The sequence below is a fragment of the Lepidochelys kempii genome, chromosome 4 (genome assembly GCF_965140285.1).
Source record: "Lepidochelys kempii isolate rLepKem1 chromosome 4, rLepKem1.hap1, whole genome shotgun sequence".
NCBI lineage: Eukaryota > Metazoa > Chordata > Testudines > Cheloniidae > Lepidochelys > Lepidochelys kempii.
In genome coordinates, this window is record NC_136383.1 from 89938090 (window position 1) to 89957309 (window position 19220).

Here is a 19220-nt window from a genome sequence, read left to right on the forward strand (position 1 = left end):
ACTTACAAGCACTATGTGATGCTGCAGGGTTAAAGGACATTTTGGGGCACACTTGTTTAAGAAGAGAGGGAGATTTCACATTTTTCAGAGGGCTCTTGGGTCAGCGGTTGGACGATAATTGGACAATGTGGAGAACAGCCTGTAGAGTTCTCTAACTGCTGCTTGGTCTAAATTGAAGTTGGGGAGAACAGGACATGGACTTTTGGCCAGAGTTATTGTAAATTGAATACCTGTTTACTTGATAATACAGTTGAAATTACAAAAGTTGTATGCATATGTATTGAACAAGAAACATTTCAGGACTCTTTGGCATCCCAGATGGAATGGTGGGAACTGTCCAGGTAGAGCCTGGTGGTCTCTCTATGTTCCTTTTCAGGGCATCTCTATATAATTGATTGCAAAGTCACTTGAGAGATCTTCATAGTCAATTGAAAGCTAGGGAATGCATGGACATATGAAGGTCTGAAAAGAAGTTAAGAAGGAAATGGTTCAGTATCGAAGGAGAAAGCTAGATTCACCTAAATTTGCCAAGGACTTTAGGACAAAAGGTAGGGCAGCCTTCTCTGGTATATTTTGAGGTTGCAAGGAAAAGGGAATGTAGTGGGATGTGGTAGTATTATTACTGGGTGGGCCTGCAGGAGGTTTGCTGGTGTGTTGAGGATAGTTCAGGAATATAACAGTGAGCTCTTTCTGGGACAGACCATTCCTCCTTTTCAATAGCAGCAGTTTTTGAATTGTACAGTGGACTTTCTAGCTTTGGTAGATGAGAAACAGGACTAACTTGTGAGGCCAATAGAGGAGATGGAGTTTCATGCAGCTATCTAGTCATTACAGGAGGAGACTTCCCCGGGGACTGATGGGTTGACAGCAGAATTTTATGAGAAGTTCATTGATTCCCCTTTCTATGGTACTTTCATGGGCTTGCAATTACCCTTAACTAGATGCTCATTCGGATCTTCCTTTTCTGGAGGCATTTTGATATTTTTTGGTCAAAAAAGGGGGTTTTGAAGATATCAAGAATTGGAGGCCTATTGCCCCTTTGCGCAAGGATTACAAAATTTTGTTTTCCATTCTAGTCAAGAGATTGGAGAAAATAGCAAGATAATTATCCCAGTCAGTCTTATGCAGTGCAGGGTTACAGTGTAATTTGCAGGACGTATTTCAAATTGAGCAACAGGAAGAATGGGAGAGTTACGTTTTGGCCTTGGGTCAGGCCAGAGGTGTCAATAGTGTAAATCTACCTTACATACGGTTGGTCCTGTCTTAATAGTGTATTCCTCTGCAGTTTATTAGCTGGCTACAGATCTTATATGTTCATGTACTATACATTGCTGTAGTACATGGACAGAGGGGATAGGTTACACAGATACATTCTGCGGTAGGAAAAGGTTCTTCTTTGAGGAGGGTCCCTGCAGGTGCTCCACTTTAAGTGTCTTGGCACCCTGTGCTTCTAGTCGGAGATTTTTGGTTACAGTGCCCTGGTTGGCTGCGCACGTGTAGCATCCGTCTTGCGCTGCTCCAAGTGGCTACACTTATGTGGCAACCAACCGCCAGCCAGCTCCTTCTCTACCACCTTTGGTTTCGGTTGGAACGACAGCAGCGCCATTATCTACTTTCATATTCCTTTAATCTCTGCCCTTTTCTCAGTTAATTTTCCTCATTGTTCATCTCTCCGTTCATTTTTCTTTTGTGTTCACATTAAACAAAAAACCAACTTTCCCCGTTTTTCTCTTCGCCTCTGGCGGGCAACCGCTGAAGAGGCATTAGACCGGGACTATTCCCATTCTTCATTCAGCTAGCCTCTCGGACATGCCTGGCTCTCCAGGTTTCAAGCGCTGTCTGATGTGCAGATTCTCAGTACCAGTGACAGACAGCCACTTGCAGTTGCCTGGGGGAGATGCACGTTACCCAAATGTGTCCCTGCTGCAAGAAACTCACAGCGCGGACAAGAAAGGCCAGGGACCTCCAATTAAAACTTTTAATGATGGAGAGATCCCTCCAACCCGCCTCCGACCCCGAGTCCAGGACACCTCCTCACTAGTCCTCACCTGCAGCTGCCTCAGATATGGGGTCCTCTGCAAAAATGGCTGCTAAGGACCCTGGTCCTACCAAAACCATAAAAAAAGCGGTCCCACTCCTTGCCACACTGGGATTCGCCTCCAAAAACAGCAACGCCTGACCGCAAAAACTGCCCTGGTACTGATGGCACCCAGAGTGCCGAACCATGAGGCACCGGGACCGTCCCAAGGAGCAAAAGACCCTATGCAGTCTCGCTCTCATAGCAGCAAAACTAAGCCTCATAGCTCGGCACTGAGGGAACAGAAACCTCAGGCACAGAGCAGCACTATGGCGCTGCCTGCTGCACCAATACAATCTGACAAGTCTGCGGCACCGACAACGCTCACTCTGGTTCCCAGGCTGAGCTTGCCTGCGCTGTCGGCACCGAGTCTCCCAGTACCACAACAGTTTGTCAGCCATGCGGACCTACTCATTGCTTCCACCCCGTTAACTCTGCTCTTTGGCACCGATGGCACCAGGACAGGGCCAAGCTTTATCACTACACCGGCTGGCTTGGCCCCTCCCGACTCCAGGGATGAAGAGGAGGAAGTGGAGACAGGAGTGGGCACACCTCACCATCCCTCTCCTAAACCTGGACCTGCTCAGTCACAGGGCATGACTTGGCAACTCCCACAATGGGTGCCCCCTCCCATGGCCTTCCCACCTCAGTGGGCATACTGGGACCTCTGGGCATTATACAGAGCCCCAAACACCCAGCCATTGAATCCACCTAGGTCCAGGACACAGTGATTGCCTCCGCCATCTGCTCCAGCTTCCCCAGAACTGCTGGAGGAGTAAGCTGAAGAATCTGTGGATAGGCCGGAGGGTGACCTGACTTCGTCTCCGGACAAAACAATAATGCCACCTCCCCCCACATCGGGAGATGACTTCAAATCCTTTCAGTATTCGTTTAAAAGAGTAGCTGATTCATTAGACATCTCACTGGCTGAGTTACCAGAGACTCAGAGTAAGCTGACAGATATATTGCAAGCTTGTCAGCCAAGATAGCACTACCCATTAATGCTGCCATCCTGGACCCAGCAAAAACCGTATGGCAGACTGCAGCCATGGCCCCACCCTCTTGTAAGCGATCTGACAAGAAGTACTATGTGCCGGCTAAGTTTTTGTTTACCCACCCTACTCCAAACTCACTGGTGGTAGAGGCAGTTAATCAAAGGGGAAAGCAACATCAAACCAAAACCACGCTCTATAATAAAGATAGGAAACGCCTAGACCTCTTTGGCAGGAAAGCCTATTCATTGGCGACCCTCTAGTTTTGCATAGCAAAGTATTCTGCATTACTGGCCAAGTACACACACACTATTTTTTCTCAGATGTCCTCTTTTATTGAGCACATCCCAGCTGACAAAAAAGAACACTATAAAGCTGATATAGCAGAAGGTTTCCGCATTGCCAGAAGTGCCCTGAAGGCTTCTCTGGGTTCTGCTGGCACGGTGACCTGCTCCATCGCCACGTCCATTCTCATGCGGAGGGCTTCATGGCTCCATCTCTCCGGCTTCCCAGGAAAGTTCAGGTGATAGTAGAGGACTTACCTTTTGACAGGCAAAAATTGTTTGCAGAGAGCACGGATGTCTCCTTACTCACCCTGAAGGACTCCCATGCAATACTGAAGACACTTGGAATCTATATCCCTGAGAACAAAAAGAAACGGGGCAGATTCAACAATTCCGTCCTGCCCCATACACTCAACCTCAACAACATTATGATCAATGCCACAAGCAGCACCAGACAAGACACCCTCAGATGCAGGAGCAGTCGTCTATGTCTCAGCCATCCACTTCTAGGCAAATATTTTGAAGTGTTGGTCAAGGACATGAGAGCCCCACATTCTCCAATTCCAGAGTCACCGCTAATTTCCAGCCCATTTGGGGAGTGCCTTATACCCTTTTACCCAGTCTGGAGAACCATCACCACAGACAAGTGGGTTCTGGAAATTATCCAAAAGGGCTATTCCATCCCTTTCTTTCCATTCCACCAACCCACCCCCCTTCCCTGTCCCTCTTTAGGGACCCATCTCACAAGTACCTATTACAGCAGGAAGTACACCATCGCCTGCAATTAGGTGCTATGGAACCAGTACCGGTTCAGCACAAGGGTCGGGGGTTCTACTCACATTACTTTGTCACTCTGAAAAAAACAGGTGGAGGGAGGCCCATTCTGGACTTAGGCAAACTGAACAAGTTTGTGAGAACACAGCGCTTCAAGATGGTAATCCTAGCAACCATAATTCCAGCATTGGAGAAAGGAGATTGGATCTTGGCCCTTGACCTACAAGACGCTTACTTTCACGTCACTATCCACCCAATGCACAGGAGATTCCTACAATTCACTCTGTGCAACCTACACTATCAATACAAGGTACTTCCCTTCAACCTGTCTACGGCTCCAAGGATTTTCTCCAAAGTACTGGCCGTTGCATCAGCACATCTTCGCAAGCAGGGTGTGACCATATTTGCCTATCTAGACGACTGTCTGCTAAAAGCACTGACATATGACAAGGCAGTTCATGCCACTCACACCACTCTACCCACCCTCCTCCCCTCTGCTTCGGAGTTTTGGCTCGAACCTCTGGGATAGAGAAGGAACTGGGTGGAGGTTGGCTGCGCGCATGTGGTAGCTGCTCGGAGTGGCGCAAGACCGGGGGTGTTGTGCATGGGTGGACAACTGGGGCACTGCTACCACAAGTCTCTGACTAGAAGCACAGGGCACCAAGACACCTAAAGTGGAGCATCCACAGAGACAATCATCTCGAAGAACCTCCAGTTACTGCACAAGGTGAGTAACCTTCTCTTGTCCCTTTAATCCATTGTTGTATTTTTTTCCCTCTGGACCCTTTGTTGTGGACAGTGCATGGTAATGGAGGATTTCAGATCTTAAAAGTATGGATTGTGGGGAGAAGAATTTTACTGCATCAGTGAAAATATTTGCTCATGCAGAGGATGTCACAGTGCTGGTGGGCAGTACAGAATATAAGGATGTATTTTTGACACCTTAAACAATTACTCAGCTACAACCAGAATAGTGGTCAACAGGAATAAGAGCAAGGCTTTGTGGATAGGGATTTCAGGATGCTCCTTTGTTCTGCCAGAGGATTTACAGTTCATGATGAGCCCTCTTTTGGATATAGATATATTGATATAGATATATAGGCTACAGGGTGACATAACAGTCTTCAAATATGTAAAGGGTTGTAAAAAAGAGGATGGTTGAAAGATTCATAGATTCTAAGGCCAGAAGGAATCATTATGATCATTATTATCATCTGACCTTCTGTATAGCACAGGCCTCGGAACTTCTCCAAAATAATTTCTAGAGCATATCTTTCAGAAAAACATCCAATCTTGATTTAAACGTTGTCTATGATTGAGACTCTACCATGACACCTGGGAAATTGTTCCAATGATTAATTACTCTCACCATTAAGGATGTAGTCTAACTTCCAGTCTGAAGTTGTCTAGCTTCAACATCCAGTCTTTGGATCATGTTATTCTTTTGTGTGCTAGACTGAAGAGCTGATTATCAAATATTTGTTCTCTATGTACGTACTTACAGACTGAAATCTTACCTATAACCCTTTAATCTTCTCTTTATTAAACTAAATAGATCAAACTACTATCACTATAAGGCATGTTTTCTAATCCTTAATCATTTTTGTGGCTCTTCTATGAGCCCTCTCCAATTTATCAACATCCTTCTTGAATTGTGGACACCAGAACTCGACAGAGTGTTCCAGCAGCAATCACATCAGTGCCAAATACAGAAGTAAAATAACCTTTCTACTACTACTCAAGATTCCCCTGTTTATGCATCTCTGAATCACACTAGCTCTTTTCACCACAACATCACCACAACTGGGCGCTCATGTTCAGCTGATATCCACCATAAGCCCCAAATCTTTTTCGGAGTGACTGCTTCCCAGGGTAGAGTCCCCTATTCTGTAAGTATGGCCTACATTCTTTATTCCATATTAAAATGCATATTGTTTCTTGTGCCCAGTTTACCAGGCAATCTAGATCTCTCTGTACCAGTGCCCCACTTTTTATGTCATCTGCAAACTTTATCAGTGATGATTTTATGTTTTCTTCCAGGTCACTGATAAAGACATGAAATAGTATAGGGCCAAGAACTGATTATTGCAGGATCCACTGGAAACACTCAATGATTCCCCATTTACGGTTATAATTTGAGACCTATCAGTTAGCCAGTTTTTAAACCTTTTAATGTGTGGTTTGTATCATTCTTTATCATTTACCTTTTTTTTTTAATCAAAATGGTGATCAATTGTTCTTCGTGTCCACCAACGATAAGACAAAAAGTAATCATCTTTATTTGCAGCAAGAAAGGCTAGATATCAGGAAAAACTTTCCAGCTGTCTGTGCTCATGGTTAACCTAAGATAGCTTGGTTCTCTGGTATGCTCCTTCCTGGGATTCTCCCTTTTCAAGGCTCTTCCCCCAAGATTGGCACACCTCACAGATGCAGTAGGGGTGGGCTGCCTGCCAACACTGTTCCTTAACCCCTTCTTGCTTGGTGTAGGGTTTGTATACCCCATCACAAGGATGCAGCTGCATAAAAGGTATATTTGCCCACAACAGCCCTGCAGGCTTCTTCTTATATAAACTTGATATAAGATGTATTTCCCATTGGCAAATTCAGGTAACAGCACTCCAGCATGGTGGCTCACAGTTGAGGATAGCGCTATCCCAGAGATTGCTTAAGGAATGTTTTTCAGAACATCAGATGACAATATTGAATTGTCCAGAAGATTGTTTTTATATCATTGAAATAAGAGCTCCCTTCAAGAATAGGGATATATAGTGGCAGGTATTTGATGGTAAATTGTATGTCAGAGGCAACCTACGAGGGACGCACATAGTAGACAGAGGTTGCCTGAGGAAGGCTGCTCTGGATCAGAGGAGATTATGGAACACTTTTTACTCTGCTGCTCCTTTAATGTCATTATTAGGGATCTGCTGTCCTCAAAACTGAGAGTTTCCCTGTTGCATGGCCAGACTTATGGACAATTGGCTTTTGGATTTTTTTCAGAATATTCTGCATCTGTCTTGATAAGGAAGGATAGACTTTTGCCAAGTATTTTCTTTGAGACCCTCACAGTTCTTAATGCAGCAGTTTTATATTACCTATGGCAGACCTGCTACTTGGCCTGTTTTCAGGCACAGGAAGACTCACCTGAAACTTTAGTTGGAACTATTTGCACAGTCATTCAGTTACTAGTAATGACTGAGAAAAAACTGATGAGTTCAGCAAAATGGCAGTTGGCATGGGGGCTTATGATGTCAAATTCACTTTTAGTTCTCAGGACAATGTGTTTGAGGTGTGGAGGGTTTGGGTGTTTTCTTTTTGTATCCATATACTGTCCCTTTTGTAATTTCTGGTTATAGTTTCAAAGCTGTCATTTAATAAACATGCTCAGAGCGAGATACTCTGGCTCATGGGCAGCATGTGAATTACCAGCTTGGGGAGGCTAGCCACAGCCCTACCCCATCCACCTGAGGCCCCGCCCCTTCTGCACCACCATCCCCGCCAGAGCCCCACCACCACAGCCATGCCCCCCGCGCCAGGAGGGCGGCTGGTGCGGCCGCAGCCTCCCCAGACCCAGAGCGCTGGGAGGGCGGGAGGTGCGGCCCCAGGCTGAGCTGGGGCCATGGCACAGGAGGACTGGAGCCATGCAGAACAGGAAGCAGGGGCGGGACTGGGGGCGAAGCGTGGGTGGGGCCACGCCTGGTTGTTTGTTTCCCCCAGCCTATGATACCTGCTGCCCATGTTCTAACTCTCTGTAACGCAGGATTGACCAGAAAGTAGGTCAGACATACTCTGTTTTTTAAAATGTCCAAATATCCTGTTCTATTCAACCCAATTTACTCTACGTACCCTTTCTGACGGTAAGCATAATCAGCGGTTTCTCCTCTGTTGACCTCATTCTCCCCCTCTCCCTCTGTTTTGTGAAACTTTCGAAAGATCTTGTTTTCATTATGCATTGGAACAAAAACAAAATGTTTTGTGAAACAGTACTGCTGTTTTCTAGCCAGCTTTAGTTATGGCCTTACCTTGACCTATCCCATTCAGAAAGCAGGCTGCTGTGCTCTGCCCACATGAAGCTTCTGAACTGCCCCAAAAGTTCATTCAGTAAACCAGCCTACAGGTTATGATAGAATGGATAGCTGTGGTAAAGTTTGCATGTTAGAGAAGTTACAATCTGCATACCCAGAGGCAGCAGAGGATCTAAAAGGGCCCTAGAGCTGTGAATTATTACACTGGGGAAGAATTGGAACTATGCCCCAAATTGAAAGTGCAGACACAATTCCCCTTCATTCCGGTGTATCTGAGGTTCCCAGACCTTTCCCTGTCATGGCCTTCTTTTTGGCTGTCTAAACCGCCCCAGTATAACAATACACTTCAAAACACTGTCCCAAATTCAGCAAGGTTATTACAGAGAGGAATAAAGTACATAAGTCATATGAATGATTTTACGTCAGTATTATACAATATATTTTATAACCCTGTACATGTTAATGAAATTGGGCTCGATTTTTACATTTTTCTTCCTTAATTTTAATAGGAATTAAAATTTGTTATTCTTTTTTAATTTCAGAAACAGTAAAATATTTTTCCTATGCTTCTACTTCATCTTTATCATATTTTGCAGCACAGAATGTATACTGAATGTAAGAAATTTGTAATTTATTGTGCTGTTCACTTGCAAAAAGAAAAGTAATAGCCAGCTCATAAATTCTGCATTACAAAGAACTTTGTGCATTTTTAATATTTTGCTACATATTATATTCCTTACATGTGATGTTCATTATACTGTAGTGTATATACTCTATTCTTCCCACAAAGAATCCTGCATATGTAAATGCTCATGCTATTGTTTGGATTAAATATAAATAAAGTGTCAAGGAATTTGGCACCTTTTTATTCTTAAATCAAATGACAAGTGTTAAACACATAGAGCCAAATTAATTGCTGGAGCCTCTGCATTAATTTCAGTAGAGTTACGTCAGGATAAATTTGGCCCAAAATGTTAGTTTGAAACAATTTTTTTCTAACTTCTCAAATTAATGATGTCGTCTAAAACCCTTTGGTAAGGGAAAATAACCCAGGATTTAGGGAAAGTGTATTGAGTGGGCTCTATTTCTACTTCTAGAATTATTTGCAAAAGAATTAGCTAAAAGTTTATATTTTGTTGATAGCTGAGAGTTTTGAAATCTGGTATAGGATTAATTTAAAAAGAGATTTTATGAATCATAGATTTCATTCGCAAAAAAGAGCTTTGGAAATCACGAAGGGCTGATTCTGCAACCCTTAGTTGAGTAGAACGTATGTAAATTGTTCCATTGCATCCAATAACACAGCTTGGAGGAGTAATTACTGAGAGTGAGGAAATAGGGCCCTTAGACTACAATATTATTGGAAAAGGTGCTATAAATAGCTGTTATAAAACATTTGTGAAAATATTTTATCTATGATTTGGTTTGAAAAGATCCTACTTTGTGTTAAGAGTGGTAAATGATGTTAATTTGTATGTGTGTCTAACCATTTCCAAGGTGCAAAATTAGCAAATGACTTGTGGAGTGAATCAGTAAAGCTATTGTGCCCTGTGAAGAAGTGAATAAACTAGCTATTTTAACCCAAGCCTGGGCTTCCCCTTCTCTGAGTTCACTAGCAGATCCTTTGAGATGAATCTTCTCCTTAAATAAAGCCACTTTTTATGCTTTTTTAGTCCATACTGAGTATTTGCCAAAGAATTCTATGAAGTATCTGTGAATTTACACTGAGACAACACCACACTACTTCCCCTGTTTCCTGTACTGAATGGCCAACACCAATGATAAACTGTAATACTACTCAAGGTAGGAAGAATATGCTGCCAGAACCTATTTATCACTTCACTGGCTTTGTAGCACGCACATCCGTCTGAAGTTAAACGGGGCTATAAGAAGAGTTTTCTTTTCTTCAGCTTTGCCAACGATAGTATCTTGCATAAAGATTAAAATAAAAGTTCAGTGTTTACCAATTAGATTTTCCCAGCCCTCTAAAAAGAAGGTGGATGGGATATAGTTTGCACTCAGATGCTTGCAACTACTGAGAGCATACTAATATCAATCTGTCTTTCAGGAGAAAAAGTAGCTTTTAGCCAGTAAATTTTGACTTAAGTTAACACTTACTTTTTATGGAAGCTTTTAAGCTGATTGTATAATATTATCCATGTAAACTCAGTTAAGATTTATGTAGAATTTTGACTATTTTCATACATATTTTAGGTTTATTTAAAATGTCCAAATATCCTGTTCTATTCAACCTAATTTACTCTACTTACCCTTTCTGACAGCAAGAGTAATCAGTGGCTTTCCCTGTCTGTGGAATCTCATTTTAAATCTTGGAAAATAAAGTGAAAATTTTTAAAAAATGGTGCGAGATATACTTGATCATAGAGCTGTGGGTAATGCTTTCGAGCTAAACCCTGTAGTAATTCTGTTAACCATGGAGCAGGATACTCTTGAAGATATTTCCTACAGTAGAATGGGAATTTGCCCTTTCTAACGTTTGTTTATTGCACAAAACTAGACATTTTACTTTTGCCTCCTACTACTTGTGATCAATGGGTTATTAAACAGAATAATCAGAGTAAGAAACCAAAATCCACATCACAGCCCAAGGATCTCTCACATTGGCACAGAAAAAGTAGATGTGCACCTCATCAGTTATCCAATATTATTATTATTATTATTTGTATTGTGGGAGCACCTAAAGGTCACTGTTGGCTGGAAAACAAGAATTCTGTTTAGTGAACAATTTCAAGGTTTGAGCACATTTTCTGTTTCTGCAAAACAAAAGCAAGAACTTTCTAAATCTTTGTGTGTGTGTGTGTGTGTGTGTGTGTGTGAGAGAGAGAGAGAGAGAGAGAGAATGTACCCCCCATACACAAATATTCCAGTAGCCCAGTGGGGTTAGAGTACTTGCCTGGGGTATGGGAGACTGAGGTTCAAGTCGTTGCTTCAGATCAGGCAGAGCACCCCTCTACTGTGAAAGCCAGCAACAGAGAAAGACCCCTGAATAGCCAATAGCCTGATATTTGGGCCATTCATCTGGCATGTGGGAGACCCAAATTCAAATCCCTGGTTTGAATCGGGCAGAGCAAGGCCTTGAAGCTGGGCATCCTCGGTGAGTGCCCTAACCACCAGGCTATTCTGAGCATGCACGCTCTCGCTCTCTCTTTCCACCTCCCTCCGCCCCCGGTTTTAATCCAAAATTCAGTCCTGGGCCTCAGAAACCTTCCAACTGAAGATTTAGTCAAGTCCAAAAAAAGTTATGATTTTGTCAAACCATTTCCCAACAAAAAATGCGTCAACAAAAACTTCCCAGCCAGCTCTAGTGACTGCCCTATTATGCTAGGCAGTGCAGTGACACTTTTTAAAATGACAACCCCTGCTACACAGAACTTGCGTTTGAATTATAAGACAACACTTAGATATAACATGCCTTGGTCACTATGAGGTTAGGTTACAGCGTTGCGCTCCACAGGAGGGTACACCTTGAAATAATTCAGTAATTTCAGCTAGTACAAAATGCAACTGTGTGCCTGTTAAGGGATATTTCGCAGAAGTAGCATATGATACCAGTGCTTTACTATCGGCCTTCACAGCCAGCTGCTCTCTGACAGAAGTTTCAGGTGTTATTTTTGGCCTATCAACTCAAAATGGTTTGGATATTGGCTGTCTCTCTCTTCAACTCTGATCAAGCCACTTGAATTGATAGCTCTCTTGTTTAAAGTAGAGGTGCCTGGGAGCAGGGCACTGTACTCGGAAACAATCTTCCCTCCCCATATTACCCTTTTTCTCTGCAAGAGCACATATTTAGTGACCTTCCAGTCACTCTACAAAACTTAGCTGTTTTCCCAGGCCTTTTCCAGGGGTTGGCAATGGTGAAGGGTTGAGTGGAGCTGAGGGTGTGACAAGAGAGTCTGAATATTGGACAGGGGGATGTAGGGATGGATTTTAATGTTAGACACTGGAACGGTATGTGTGTTGTATGGAATTTGTATTAATATTTTGCACATGTGCCCAGAGCTTTAAATGGATGCACGTTTAAATCAAAATAAATAAATATATTTATGCAGACTCATATGTATGAGCAAAAATCCATCATACAATCAAAACTGTAAACACACATTATATTTTTTAAGTTATGGAAACAGCACATTTATATTTATGTTCACGATCTTCTGTACTTGTTAAATACATTTAACGTATCACTTATAGAAAAAGTTTAGCACTATAGCTGTTTTATTTTGTATCCAAATATGAAAATATCTCATGGAATTGCCATTAGGGTTACCAACTTTGGTCGAATGAATTCCTGGAGGAATCCATCACAGGACATTATGACTCCAGGACAATCCTAGAGGGCTGGCAACCATAATTGCCATGAGGAGGGAAAAAATCTATTGCCAGTTCTTACCAGAATGACTGACTGACTGGGCAACATCCTCAAGTTATTAAATTGCTTTAACAACTGTAACAAGGTAAAAAATCCATTATAATCTACATACCACACAGACTATGCTGACAGCTTGTGCCACACGCTCTCAAAGAAACTGTGGAACCACCTGATCAACATTCTCTACAGCAAACAGGGAAAGATAAAGAATGAGCTCTCAAAAATGGATACTCTCATAAAAAAACAACCTTCCACACAAACTTTCTCATGGCTGGACTTTACTAAAACTAGACAAGCCATTTACAACACACACTTTGCTTCTCTGCAAAAGAAAAAGGACACTAAACTTTCTAAACTGCTACATGCCACAATGGTTCCCTCAACCCACCCAGCAATATTGTTAACCTATCCAACTATACTCTTAGCCCAGCAGAAGCAGCTGTCCTATCTCGGGGCCTCTCCTTCTGCCCTTCCACCCCCACGAACATGATACGGTTCTGTGGTGACCTAGAATCCTATTTTCGACGTCTCCGACTCAAGGAATATTTCCAACACACCTCTGAACAACATACTAATCCACAGAGACCTCCCTACCAACATTACAAAAAGAAGGATTCTAGGTGGACTCCTCCTGAAGGTCGAGACAGTAGACTAGACTTCTACATAGAGTGCTTCCGCCAACGTGTACGGGCTGAAATTGTGGAAAAGCAGCATCACTTGCCCCACAACCTCAGCCATGTAGAACACAATGCCATCCACAGCCTCAGAAACAACTCTGACATAATAAAAAAGGCTGACAAAGGAGGTGCTGTTGTCATCCTGAATAGGTCAGAATATGAACAAGAGGCTGCTCGGCAGCTCTCCAACACCACTTTCTACGAGCCATTACCCTCTGATCCCACAGAGAGGTACCAAAAGAAACTACAGCATTTGCTCAAGAAACTCCCTGAAAAAGCACAAGATCAAATCCGCACAGACACACCCCTGGAACCCCGACCTGGGATATTCTATCTACTACCCAAGATCCATAAACCTGGAAATCCTGGGCGCCCCATCATCTCAGGCATTGGCACCCTGACAGCAGGATTGTCTGGCTATGTAGACTCCCTCCTCAGGCCCTACGCTACCAGCACTCCCAGCTACCTTCGAGACACCACTGACTTCCTGAGGAAACTACAATCCATCGGTGATCTTCCTGAAAACACCATCCTGGCCACTATGGATGTAGAAGCCCTCTATACCAACATTCCACACAAAGATGGACTACAAGCCGTCAAGAACACCATCCCCGATAATGTCATGGCTAACCTAGTGGCTGAACTTTGTGACTTTGTCCTTACCCGTAACTATTTTACATTTGGAGACAATGTACACCTTCAAATCAGCGGCACTGCTATGGGTACCCGCATGGCCCCACAGTATGCCAACATTTTTATGGCTGACTTAGAACAATGCTTCCTCAGCTCTCGTCCCCTAACGCCCCTACTCTACTTGCGCTATATTGATGCATACATCTTCATCATCTGGACCCATGGAAAAGAAGCTCTTGAGGAATTCCACCATGATTTCAACAATTTCCATCCCACCATCAACCTCAGCCTGGTCCAGTCCACACAAGAGATCCACTTCCTGGACACTACAGTGCTAATAAGCGATGGTCACATAAACACCACCCTATACCGGAAACCTACTGACCGTTATTCCTACCTACATGCCTCTAGCTTTCACCCTGACCACACCACACGATCCATCGTCTACAGCCAAGCTCTGCGATACAACCACATTTGCTCCAACCCCTCAGAAAGAGACAAACACGTACAAGATCTCTATCAAGCATTCTTACAACTACAATACCCACCTGCGGAAATGAAGAAACAGATTGATAGAGCCAGAAGAGTTCCCAGAAGTCACCTACTACAGGACAGGCCTAACAAAGAAAATAACAGAACGCCACTAGCCGTCACCTTCAGCCCCTAACTAAAACCCCTCCAACGCATTATTAAGGATCTACAACCTATCCTGAAGGATGACCCAACACTCTCACAAATCTTGGGAAACAGGCCAGTCCTTGCCTACAGACAGCCCCCCAACCTGAAGCAAATACTCACCAGCAACCACATACCACACAACAGAACCACTAACCCAGGAACCTATCCTTGCAACGAAGCCTGTTGCCAACTGTGCCCACATATCTATTCAGGGGACACCATCACAGGGCCTAATCACATCAGCCACACTATCAGAGGCTCGTTCACCTGCACATCCACCAATGTGATATGCCATCATGTGCCAGAATGCCCCTCTGCCATGTACATTGGTCAAACTGGACAGTCTCTACGTAAAAGAATAAATGGACACAAATCAGACGTCAAGAATTATAACATTCAAAAACCAGTCGGAGAACACTTCAGTCTCTCTGGTCACGCGATTACAGACATGAAAGTTGCGATATTACAACAAAAAAACTTCAAAACCAGACTCCAGAGAGAGACTGTTGAATTGGAATTCATTTGCGAATTGGATACAATTATCTTAGGCTTGAATAGAGACTGGGAGTGGCTAAGTCATTATGCAAGGTAACCTATTTCCCCTTGTTTTTTCCTACCCCCCCCCTTCAGACGTTCTTGTTAAACCTTGATTATCATACACATTGTAAGGAGAGTGATCACTTTAGATAAGCTATTACCAGCAGGAGAGTGGGGTGGGGGGAGAGAAAACTTTTTGTAGTGGTAAACACCCATTTTTTCATGCTTTGTGTGTATAAAAAGATCTTCTATACTTTCCACAGTATGCATCCAATGAAGTGAGCTGTAGCTCGCAAAAGCTTATGGTCAAATAAATTGGTTAGTCTCTAAAGTGCCACAAGTACTCCTTTTCTTTTAGGGCACATTGGTTCAGCTAACATGATTTCACCCCAAAGATGCATCAATTAATTTCACCTGAAGTTAGTTTTGCTATAAACTAAAAACACAGAAGTAGTGTGTCAGAACCGCACCATAGTTTGTTTTTTTTAAAATGAAAATGAAAGTGTTGTTTTTATACCATTGTTTTAATGCTTGCACTTAAAGAACTTCAAGACTTAAGAGTTAGTCTTAGTCAGTGCTTTGATGTGTGGTGGTTTTTCTTTTATGAAGAAACGGTAGTATTAAAGCTACTCATGTTAAAGGAAACATTTTCAGATAAAAATCCAGTTCTCTTGATTTGCTTCCTGGTCTTGCCATACAGTCTCTTTTACTTTGAATTTTACTCTTACAAGAGTAGCTAAATAAATACAGTAGCATGAAAGCAATGAAAAACATATGTTGTTCTTACTCAGGAGTTTAGTGAATCAAGTTTTGTGAACATCTGAATTCATCAGTCTTACACATTTATAGTATTATCTGTATTTTAATCGTACTCTTAGTATGAAAAACATTCAAAATAAAGGGAATATAGCAGGATCTTACAAAAAATAACCAGAGTGATCTTTATTGAGGCAAAGGTTGTATAGGAACAAAAACAAATAATGTTTTTATATAAATTATAAGAAGATAAAATGATTCAGAATCTTACAAAGAGAATAACAGTATAAAGGAGGTGGAATATTTTGCAGTTCATGCTGGAAAGGGGCAAAGATAATCTGAAACAGACAAAAGAGATGAGACTTTGTGAGAGGACAATGCATGAGCTGTGAAAATATTGTAATGTGGTTTAATGAATGGGTCATTGTAATATATAAGATATGATATGGTAGCAAAGAAGAGTGATTCTAACTATTAGAAATGTTTTACTCTATAATATAGGAGATTTACAAAGCACATACAATTTTTCTTTCCAGTATGACCTACTCTCTATTATAATGGTGGTATTGTATAGCTTCTCTTGTGGTCTCTCTGTTTCTCAGACTAAAGCTTGTATGTGCTGTCTTTTTGTATCTTTCTCCACGTTACGTGAATTCAAACTCCATTCAGGACCTTATTCTGTGCAAATTTAGTTAGTTGATAAATGTATGCGTAAATGCCATGTAAATTACCATAGCTGGGTGTAAGATCTCTTTTGTGAAACCCAGTGTTTCCACTCCTTTTACTCTCTCTTGATGAGAACTACTACACAGCCACCCTGATCCAGTGAATTATCTCTTTACCACCTGCATTTTTAGAAGCCCTAAGGAGTGGAGAGGGTTATACCCTTCTGTTTCCCCCTGTCACTGCTACAAATGGGAAAGAAGAATTAATTTACCTTAACTTTGCTCATCTCATAGTTTATTTAAATCACTTTTTTTTAATGACAAGCAGCTTTTTCCTCACCAAGGAAATGTTGGAGGTGCATTTTCTTCTGGGCACAGCAGAAGTTCTGTGACATAACTAGAATTTGAGTAATTTGGAGAAGAAAAGAAGGATACAGCCTCTGAGTCTTGCTGTGCTAAATTCTGTAAGCCATGTGAAAATCCCATGTAGTACAAAGATTCTATATTGTTCCAAATGGCAGACTTTATTATTAGAATAAAACAATGCACCTTGGACCCCATAGATTTATGAAATATAAACATAGTAATTTAATGGATATCATGCACAGTCTAACTAGTGTATGTTAAAAGAACTCATACCCTGGAAAGTCTAGAAAGAATGTCTCCTACCAGAAGAGGCTATATTAAATTAAAAAATAATAAAATGTATAGGTGGGTAGTATATCTAGAGGATATGGCAGAGGTGGTATATGCCCACTCTGTCAATGAGGTTTGCAGTCTGGGGAACCTCCTGGATCCCAGCTGCTCCTTGATTTTTTTGTTCGTAACTGTGGCTAGAAGAGCCTTATTTCGTCTGTGGTTAGTCATTAAGTTGCAACCATTCCTCTCTGATGGGTTATCAAATGCTTTTTGATCTCCAGATTGGATTGCTGCAACATGCTTTTACATGGGGCTACCCGTGAAGCCCAGATGGAAGTATCATCTAGTGCAGAGTATGACTGTTCACTTAATGGTCAGAGCTGAGTCAGAGTGCACCTGTTTTACACTGGCTTCCACTTCCTTTTGGGGCACCATTCAAGATATACAATCCAATGTTTATTATCCATGCTTCAGTTATAAGAAACTCCCTTTGTTCCACAGCAGAGTCATGCCATCAAGCATTTATTATGCCGACAATTCCCTTCCTTGTCTAAACATGATGTCCATTCCCCCTCATGTCTTTGTGTTCCTCAAGGTTGCACTAAATAGTGTATATTGATCTAGAAAACCCTACGTAGTTTTGATGCATGAAAACAAAATAAAGAGCATTTTGTGGCTTTGAACAATACAATACCAGTATTTTCAGTTTCTAAATAACAGAGTGGAGAACAATAGAAGTTTCTTTATTAGTCTATGAATATGTGTGCATGTATTGTTGGACTCCGTTCTGTAGCTGCTCCATGCACATAACTTCCACAGATTTCAACAAGAGGCATGCGTGCTTAGTGGTTATTGAGTCAGGCCCACCCACAAATAGAAAGCATAATAGTTCCATAAATCATCCATAGTCCTGTTTGCATGTGCTAATTATTAGCTCAGACATGTGTATTACTCAGTTTTTTCTAGCAACAAATGTGGAAAAGTAAAAGGAAGTAATTTTGTGCTAAAAATAAATAACAGGAAGGGGGCAGAGGAGAGAGGGAGTCACAGGTTATGGATATATGCTAAAATGTTTAGTCACTTTATGCAACCAACAGTCTTGTTGGTTTAAAAAAAATTAAGTGTAAAAGCCACTAATATAAGTAATGCTGCCAAAATGGATCTTTTAGGAGTGATTTGAATGAGATGAGGGTGGAGGCTTGGCAAATAGATTTTGGAAGGACATTCCAGGCATAAAGGGAAGCATGAAAGAAAGTCTGGAGACGTTTGTGAGCGAAAAGACACATAGGAGGCATTGAGGAAGGCATCACTAAGGCTAAGGGGAAAGTCAAAGAGAACAGGTTATAGGTTATAGGCATAATCCGTTTCTTCCCCCCTCATTTTCTTTTTCTCCCCCTAATTTATTTCTTGGTCAAGCAAAACTTTCAATAGATGTCATTGTTAATGTTGTCTGAGTAAGGTCTTCACAGTTTAGTTCACAGTGAATTGGAAGCGGCCCTGCTTTAGAGAATGCAGAAACGGAGTGAAATTGTCAAATCAGCTGTTGTCTAGACAGGAGAAAATAGGCCTGATGGCTGCTGGGAAAACTACAGTAAATGTTTCTAATACCTTAGCGTGTTCTATAAGAAACTAATTCTTTGTCCATTTAAAATTGTTAGGTGATCTCACATCTGACTACCTGAGCCTCTCAACCTGTTTGTTTATCGCAGTTAGGATAGATTTTTGAAAGGTTACTTACTGAACTTCCATCAATATTCCTTTTTCCCCTAGGTACTGTAGAGTAGCTGTGGAATAAATTCCTTGGAATTCTCACTACACAGTAGAACATTATATGTAGAAATATGTGATATTTAATATAAAATGTATTCTGGTATACCTTTGTTGTTAGAATATCAGAGGAGTCTCAGATGGTACCGACTTTTATTTTGTATTATGCAAAGGCACAGGTAATCTTTTTGGTTTTTTGTTAAGAAGTGCAGTAAAGGTTCTTCACATCACCAGGACTTCAAGTAAAAACACAGAATAAATGGAACAGTTTAAATGATATATGTGCTAAAATTATAAGCTTGTTATTTCCACTTTCCTTTGAGAGAGGG

The 19220-nt window shown here is 41.8% G+C and overlaps 1 protein-coding gene across 2 annotated transcripts in view; it reads left to right on the forward strand.

The window, feature by feature from the left end:
• The window catches only part of SCFD2 (sec1 family domain containing 2), a 312565-nt gene that overhangs the window by 155867 nt on the left and 137478 nt on the right, over positions 1-19220 (forward strand). The gene's annotated exons all lie outside the window — the stretch shown is intronic.